We start from the raw sequence: 9742 nt of genomic DNA on the forward strand, positions 1-9742 counted from the left end.
CTAAGAGAACAAAACCATTCTCTAAGAGGAAAAAAAAAACCCCACGTAAACTAAATATTATAAATATTCCGTCCATCTGTAAAGCAAACATTGCATTTTTCCAGTCATCCTCAGCATTTCTGAGGAATTCAGCAGGATTCCATGGGATAGGGATGGTTTGCTTTGGCTTTCCAGCTGCTCCCCAGTGGAAGGGAAATGTTCTCTCCCAGAGCACTGAGGAGCAATGGGGGGCCAGCAGAGAGAAAGGAGGTTTCATCATCTTCTATCTGCAGCCCCTTAATATCAAGAGACTTCCACAAAACTTAAAATGAGTCTTTGAAACGTTCCGTGCTGTGGAGGTAGAAAGGTACAATAAATAATATTTCTCTTTTTCCTCGTGTGGAATGGAGAGATAAAGCTATTTATAAAACTGTGAAGACTCACAAATCGTTCTAACAGGTTGTCATATGTTAATGTCAGTGAGAATTTAATCACCCAAAGTAAAAAAAATCTATTTTTTTTTCTCCAATCCTATCTTATTTTCATAACTCTCTCTATTGACAGATTCTCTTGTGATGATAGATTGAAGGAATGCCCAAGACCCCAAAAATGTAAAATCAGAAAAAATGCTGGGACTGACCCAGTAGGGTGTTTTTAAACAGCGTGGCAGTTTTATTTTTTTGTTCTTGTAGCATTTACAGGATCTAATGAGGAGTCATTGTGCTCAGCACTGTGCACCTGCTGAACAAGGAAATAAAGAGCTAATAAATAGATGGGCTGTGAAGATCCAGATTTATGTAACAAGTAGCAACTCTTTGTGGAGTTGTTGATTCAGGAATAAACAACCTTGCTTAGGAGCAGAACAGTTTTATTCATCAATTTATTAATAAATATTTTTATGACAGCTGCTTACCCAAAAAGCTGTTCAGTGACGGGTTTAATTTGCCATCTGGGACTGGAGTGCCCTGAATTCTTTGGCTTTTAGCCACTTTCACTCCTGTTAAAAGGAGACATATCCTTGGGCTTTCCAGGTGATCCCACGGTGAGTTTGACTTTATCCTCTGAACCAAAGAGGAGTTTTATTTTAGAGAAAAATAAAGACATGCACGATGTTAGATCTGTGATCTTATAACTTCGTATCTAGCTCTCAGTAAATCCAGTGCTGGTGAGGTTCCTGTCCAGAGCAGGTTGGACATCCAGCATTCCTTGGTGGCCTTTACCCTTTATCCTGAACTCAATTGAAGTGGGGAAGGCTCAGGCCAAGCTTGCTGTGCTTTCTGTTATGGTGAAAACATTGATCTTAAAAACCACCCTGTTCTCTCCTTCAAAATAATGAAATGCTGCTGATGGAACTGATGGCTTTGGCTCTTCCCTTCCCTGCACATGAGCTGTACACAGAGCTGACACGTGCAGCTTGAGCCCCTGTGGAACTGATGGCTTTGGCTCTTCCCTGCACATGAGCTGTACACAGAGCTGACATGTGCAGCTTGACCCCTGTACTTCCCTTGATGCCCTGCAGCCTTCCCAGGGACAGTGAGAGGGTGCAGGAGCCCTGTGCTGGGTGCTGGAGCACAGGTGAGGTGTCCCAGGTGCGTCTGCCAGCACAGCCCTGGCTGCTTCTCTGCTGGGAGAGGGGCTGAAGGTTCCTCCCACTGCCACAGGGGCCCTGCTGCAGCTGGAAACGGAGAGAACAAAAACTCCAGCACATTAAGAGCACAGAGGGTCTGAGCCCTTTTGTTTGTGCTGAGGACATTCATCTCTCCCTGGGGTTTTAGGACATGGCTCTCATTTCCCTCTCCCTGCACTTCACAAGGTAGGGTTTATTTCCAAGCCTTTTTAAATGAGGAGTTCTGCCTATTAGAAATACAGATTTATATTGCTGGGCTCCCTGATGAAAGGCTGGCTGGCTGATGGTGTGGGTTTGGGGCTGTGGTACAGTGCAGGCTGTAATGGGAAATCAAATAGTTCATTTCACAGCCATCAAGTACATGCTGAGCTGCCTGACTGCTTTATGCTGCTTTATCTTTGAGGACATAAAACCTATTCTTACTTTATGAAAACATACTTTGTGTTGGATAATCATTTCATTTACATATAAAGGTTACACTTAATAAAAATATATGAACCAAAATTGCAACAAAGATACAACATCATAAACCACCTTTTTTAAAGTCTGCTGGTTTTTCCCCTTGAAAGGCTTCATTGCCTTTAAGACAGGAGATATTGCTTCAGAACTAAAGATTTAAAGCTTTTTTCTTCTGCCTGTAGTAAAAGTAATAAAGCTTTTTATTGTACAAAGACTGTAAATATATTTAGCAATACTTTCAACAGCTGGAAGTGTCTAGATGTCTGTAGTGGAAATACAAGGATCATATTTACCTAGACTTGGCCTTGAAATTTCTATAACCCTTTTCTTTCCACCTAAGCAGCACTGAACAGTTATTGGCTGTTATCTTGTAAACACTGCAAGACAATCTCGTGGAGAAAATGACTCTGTGCAGTCTGAAATAAGATCCTGCTGGAGCAGGAGTGCTGTGAGTATTTTCTGTTCTCATTGTTTGTGACAAGTGTTTCCTGCTGAGAGGAGCCAGCCCTGCAGTCTGGAGCCTGGCACCCACTCCACGAGCAGAGTCAGGGATGTTCTTTAGGGAATCCATGGCAAAAAAAAATAATAGAGAGCATGAGAAGAATGGTCTTTGTCATTGCTTGTGTTATCCTAAATGTGGAGGTGTTTGGGTTTGGTGGAGTGGCAGATTTAGGGGGCAGGTGAAGCTCATTGCCTTTGGAATTACAGCAAACTTGCATCAATTTTCATTGCTGCCAACATCTCGTTGCCTTCCTCAGTGAATATCTCAGCACTGCCAGTGTTTCATCCTGAATCAGGGTTAATGCATTTCCACTCCTTCAGGTTCCCATTGTGCTCCTGTTGACCCAGGAATACAAACACGCTTTCAGCTCCTAAACCTCATTATCCTCTGAGGAACGTGTGCAGAGGGACAAAGGTGCTCTGTAAGCAGTGAGCAGCCTCTTCCAACTCCATTTATAAAACAAAATAATTATAATTGTTCTAACTCTGTGTGGAGGGAAGTACAACCAATTATTGCACAGCTCTAATCATGAAACAGAGACAAAATGCAGGCACAGGCACTCCCTCCTTGTGGGGGAACAGTGATCAGTCAGTTTGACGAGTGTGGTCAGAATATCTGTTGGAATTTCCTTGTGAGATGTATCTGAAGGGTAAATAATTGCAGAGTTTCCAGGAAAAGAAGGAAAAGTATTCCAAAATATCACTTAGCTCCACTGAAATTGTTCCTTTTTGGGGGTTTTTCAGAGGTGCATTAGGCCTTTCAGCCATTCAGATGTTCCTGGACATGGTCTCCTACCCTGGCATGTCAAATGTGGATGTGACCTACTGTAAAATGTTAATTTATTCTCCTATTGAATGGCTTTGATGACCTTTTGGTAGAGGTTTCTCTTCTCAGCTGCCCTCTGCTCTGCCTTTTGCACTCTGAAATGAGGAGACCACACTGAACCAGAGAAACTTCGATTAACAGAACAAACATTTCACTCAGGAAATTTTAAATTTTGACTTGTAATACTCGACAGTTCAAAACAGCATGAAAAAATCATATCTTTATGTCTCAAAAGGTTTTGAGAAAGTACTGAAACATCCAGTTTTTGACAGCATCTTGCCAGCTACTTGAATTTGAAACATGAGAGAAGTCTCTAGAGCACACAGGAAGAGTGATGATAGTCAGAAGGAAATGGATTGTGTATTGCTAAAAAACAGGACCTATCCAAACATGCAAGAGAAATGGAAGGTATCAAATCAAGACAAATGTTATTGTGCTGATAATAAGTTAGGTTAAGACAGTAAAGTTTTATAATAAGGCTGGAGGAGGAGACTTTTTTCTGATGGATGGGAAGACCACCAAAGTGAAGCAAAAATCTGTAAAATAAAGCATCTCTCACTTTCTAACAGCTGTTTTAAAAATTATTATTGAAACAGATTTGAGCAACTTTTGAGCATCATATCTTGGTATTAGTGCTAAATTTTGCTGCAATAGGCAGCAAACCCTGCATACCATGAATTTCTAAATGAAAACATTTAATGGTACACTTCAGCATTTTTAAAAGTAGACATCAGTAGTGATTGGAAATGCCAATTAACATGGTGTAAACAAGCAGGAGCTTGTGTTTTTCTGTGAAATTGAATCAAAGTGTCTCAGCAGTGGGCACAGTTACTTCCTGTGCCACTGAAAGGGAACAGTTCCATGGCTACAGACCTGCAGGTGATCTATTGCACAAGCTATCAGATAGAGATTATTACATTATCAAATTAAATCTTAAATCTGGGATAGGATTTACTGAATTTGATTGTAGGAAACATACACTTGACAAGAGCATTTTTCTGGGATCCTTTGGGGATGGCAACTGAATTTTGGGTTTGTAAAACACAAATCAAATGTTCAGCTGATAGAAACTGACAGTGATATTAATACAATTCCACCTGGTTTATTGAGAGGTTATGCTTCCAGGTCTAAAATGCATCAGTAAGCCTAATGTCCACCTGGCCTGTCTTAAAAATAATAATAATAATAATAATAGTATTTGTCTTAAAATAATAATAATAATAATAATAATAATAATAATAATAATAATAATAATAATAATAATAATAATAATAATAATAATAATAATAATAATAATTTGTCTTAAAAATAATAATAGTAATAATAATAAAACAATAATAATAATGTATATTATATTTATTATAATACATTCTATAATTCTATTATATTAATAACATACTAATGTATTAATTTTATAATGCTATATAATTATTAATAATATTGCATTATAGTATTTTACAATAACAGATCTCCATTTTGGGCAATAAGATGTGTAAAAATACCATCCCCTACAAAAATAGGCCTCTATTGATGAGCTATTGATGAAAGATGACAAAATGTCAAGAGGAGCTGAAGTGACCTGCACAGGAAGATTTGTTTCATAAGCAGAGACAGGAGGTTGCACCAGTGCAGAAGCCACAAGGGCTTGGGTTCCACCTCTTGCAGGGAATAAAAGTGTGACACTGCTGAAAGTGTGACACTGACCAACCACAGCCACCTCACAGGACCAGTGGACTGGGAAGGGAATGAATCTAAATATAAATTTAAATTTAAATTTCAATGTAAATTTTTAAAAAATTACAAAAAGGTGCTGCAATCCCCTGTGGAGGAGTTCAGTGGGATGGGGCTTTATTTATAAATGTGGCTACTTGGATGCAGACTGTTTAAAACTGCCTAACTTTGTACTTCCTTTAATGCTTTTAATTCTTCCCTCATAAAACCCAATTAAAGTCACAAAGTGTAGCAGTTCAGGAGAAACTGACACTGAATAATGGTGATTTTGCTTCTGAAATGACCTAAATCCCCTTTGTTTCCATCTCCAGGATGACGTGGATGAACATTCCTGTTGTGTTTCCTGCAGACCTTGCTCTCCCCTGCACATTCATGGCACAGACAAATCCTGCAGCTCACACAATGAGGACAATTAGAATGGAAGAAATGTTTATGGTTTGACTTGGAGACTTTCATTGAGGTTTATTTGATAGTTAGAAGCATCAGCATCTCAGAAGTTAATGACCTGCCTGAAATAATGGGGATTTTAGAAGATGGAATGTTACTAAATTAATAAATATAATAAATATTAACTATTTCACTGCAAGTTTATGGTCTATCTGAAAATTAAGCTGAGAATAATGCTGGGTTTTCACTTCAGAAGTGATGGCTTCATATACCACTACGACATTTTTTATTAATGATGTTGATATTCAGAACAGAGCTGCGGATTATATTCATCATGCCCATCTGGGCTGTGCTTGCATGTTAATTAAAAGACAATTCCCCTTAATGTGGAGATGCTCTCTGTCTGCAGGCTTGGGTTCCTTCAGCAGCTTTGGGACAGCCTGATAAGTGTGGGGAAATGTTTCAGTGTTTGCTCTTATGTTTGTGGTGAAGCAGTGAAAGTTTACCAGCTCCCCAGGTAATGAGCTTCCAATACAGGAAATATCTGGGGATGATATAGGATCTGCTGAGGAAAATGGAAAGCATGATGAGAGATGAAATGAATTATAGACAAGTGAAGGAAATGGGGAAAGTTTTAAGAGAAATTGTTTTATATAGAATAGTTATTATAACACTTAGTCATTAAAGCAGCAGTAATAAAATTATATTTATAGCTGAATAAGGAGTCTCGGTGTGATTAAGATATGGAAGCAGCTAATTGGACTGCTGAAATATTAGGATATTGAAGTGATGAAAAGTATACAAATGAAAATAAAAGTGCATAAAAATTAATGAGGAGACCGAAATAGGAAATGGAATAAAGGAAAATTACAAATGAAGCAATGTGGAATGAATAAACACCCAGCTGGTAGACAAGGAGATATTGAGGACATTGCAGAAGTGAAGGGACACCCATTGCCCCAGAGGTGCTGTTTGTGCAGCAGCCGTGCCCAGGGCCAGCACTTGAGGTTTCTGAGGGTGCAAAGGACAATTTCTGTCTGCCAGGATCTCCCTGGTGCAGGGTGGGCTGTCCTCACCCTGTGTGCGTGTGTGTCAGGTTTCTGAGGGTGCACAAGGATGATTTCTGCAGGATCTCCCTGGTTATTCTCACCCTGTGTGCGTGTGTCAGGTTTCTGAGGGTGCACAAGGATGATTTCTGCAGGATCTCCCTGGCTGTTCTCACCCTGTGTGTGTATTTCAGGTTTCTGAGGGTGCACAAGGATGATTTCTGCAGGATCTCCCTGGTTATTCTCACCCTGGGTGTGTTTCAGGTTTCTGGGGGTGCACAAAGATCATTTCTGCAGGATCTCCCTGGCTGTCCTCACCATGTGTGTGTGTCAGGTTTCTGAGGGTGCACAAGGATGATTTCAGGGTTGTTCTCACCCTGTGTGTGTGTGTTTCAGGTTTCTGGGGTGCACAAGGATGATTTCTGCAGGATCTCTCTCCCTGGTTATTCTAACCCTGTGTGTGTATTTCAGGTTTCTGGGGTGCACAAGGATGATTTCAGGGTTGTTCTCACCCTGTGTGTGTGTTTCAGGTTTCTAGGGGTGCACAAGGATGATTTCTGCAGGATCTCTCTCCCTGGTGCAGGCTGGGCTGTTCTCTCTCCCTGTGCCCTGCTGGGGGCCAGGCTGGATGGCTCTGAGGAGCATCAGTCTCTGCTTTTCTGGGACAGGAGGGAGGCATGGGGGTTTTTGGGACACCTTTGAGCTGGATTTGTTCCCTGGTGCAGGACTGGGCAGGAGGGGAATGTCCCATCGATTCTTGTTGGCAGGGACAGGGCTGGGACAGGGCTGGGACAGGGCTGGGACAGGGCAGGGACAGGCAGCTCACTCTGACAAGGTGGGATTGTTTCTGGCACAGGCACCATGAAGCAGCTTTAGAAACTGGCCTCACTGTCCTTTCCAAGCTCTCTTTCGTCTCTTCTCTGAGCTTACCCAGTGCCCTCCATCTCAGACACCCCAGCTCCTCTCTCAGGGCCACCAGTGCCTCCCACAGCCTCCAGAGCCAAGGTTTTCCTCCCAGACCCTGTCTAACCCTGCCCCTTTCCAGCCTGAAGCCATTCCCTGTGTGCTGTCACCCCTGCCCTGTCCCCAGTCCCTCCCCAGCTGTCCTGGAGCTCCTCTGGGCACTGCAAGGGGCTCTGAGCCCTCCCTGGGCTTTTCTCTTCCCCAGCAGCACAACCTCCCCTCTCAGCCTCTCGTCACAGCAGAGGTGCTCCAGCCTCTGAGCATCTCTTTCCTCTCTCTCAGGTAAGAAAAACTGTTCTCAAGCTGTCCTGTCTATATTTAAAGGTTTGTTAATCAGATTATTCTGAGTTCTTCGTCTTGTATTACAATCCCTTCAAGATTCTTATAATAATTTTTTAAATGTATTTTCCAAGCTTGGAAGATTTTGCAAAATACTAACAATTTGGAAAAACATATAAAACATTTATGATGAAAACGATGAGATTTGCTGCACACTTCTACCTGCAGCTTTGCAGTGATAAATTCAATAGAATTGTTACTGCAATTATATATCAGGACACACAAAGTTTATGCTTGCACATAAATATGAGATGAACTGTCCTGCCAAGCACTTTAAGTAGCAGCTGATGTTTCATTATATCCCTGATTTATACCAACAAGGTAAGATATTTACAGTTAACTAACTCTGTAAATAATTTTACCCTCTGAGATACCTCGATGTGAAATATTGTCAGGAATGAACAACAAAACAAAGGGTTTGGATTAAACATATTCTTTTATTAGGAGCAAACAGCTTTACCTATATTTATCCATTTAAACAGAAGACTGTTTTACACAGAATTATCTGATTCTCCTCACTGTGTGTAGCTACAAAGGCTAAACCCCAAAGCTCCATTCCTACTGCATGTTCTGTTAAACAGACATGGTTTCAGCAATCTCCTTTCCTTGCAGGAAAATGTGGAATTTTGATTTAGATGGCCACTGGGTCTTCAGTTTTAGATGGTTTTTCCCCCTGAGAACTGTAGCTTTTATCATGACCAGTGGGATGCTGTCCAGAAGGAAAAGGTATCCCAGCTGCAGAAAGCCAGGTTCCTGCTCTCAAACTCAACTTTGGAATTCAGAGAGTACAGAGGGAGTAGTTGTGTGTAAAAGCAGAGGCAACACTTCCAGAATGGATAACAAATAAATAATGTAACTCTGCAATGCCCACCATGGATTCTGGCACCCCCCTGGCTGTATTCTGCTTGTTTCAGGTACCCCCAGTGCTGGGTGTGTGTGAGTGGCTCTGAAAATCGAGAATTCATTGTGATTTAGGTAAAGTCAGCAGCTGAGCACAATGAGAGGGAGAGCAGCGAGCTCTGAGCCAGGTGGGTGGGGAGTTCCCTCCCTGGATGTGCAGAACAGCCCTGGAAGGGCCACAGGAGCTCCCTGGGTGCTCTGCTGTGAATCCAGCTGAACACATCTGTGTGCTGCCAGAAGGGTTCTCCTCCAGTTTGCCACCACAGAAACTATCAGAGCAGTCCTTTGCATTAGCCCTGCTATTATGAGGATGATGTTTTTTCTCTAATATCCAGCTCTGAGCTTCCTTATGCCATTTAAACCTACTGCTTATTCACTGTGGCCACGAGGAACAGATAATTCCATTCCTCTTTGCAACAGCCTTTTATTTTCCTGATGACTGCTATAATGTTGTCTCATTTTTCTGTCTTTAGGCAAACTACTGCAATTCAATTATTCTTTTGGCACAGGTGGTATTGATTATTCCTAAGTATTCTTGTCCCTAGCACTTTTGCCATTTAAACTATCCTCTGTTTTAAGAGCTAATCTCTACCTCAATAAATCTGTCATGTGGAAGCTTAAGAAAACACAAGTATTTTTTTTTTTCATACAATGTGCAAATAAATGATGGAGGACTTCACACTGGGCATTGCAGAAGCCAAATTATAAATGGGTTCAAAAAAGGATTATACAGAGCCCTTATGGAAGAATGGTCCAGAGGGAGCAGCTGAAAATAATTTTGTGAATGCAACCTCTAGCACAGGAGTTCTGAAATTATGGATTGTGCCTGGGAGGGATGAACAAGGAGGGGGCTGTTCTTTACTTGCCCTGTTTCTCACATCCTTTCTCTAAGCATCTGTTACAGGATGTTGCAGTTATGACCTTCTTTTGTGGGATTGCTTCATCCTTAATAAGCTTAGGATACCCTGGTTTGCATATGCATTT

The sequence above is a fragment of the Agelaius phoeniceus genome, chromosome 14 (genome assembly GCF_051311805.1).
Source record: "Agelaius phoeniceus isolate bAgePho1 chromosome 14, bAgePho1.hap1, whole genome shotgun sequence".
Taxonomy (NCBI): Eukaryota; Metazoa; Chordata; class Aves; order Passeriformes; family Icteridae; genus Agelaius; species Agelaius phoeniceus.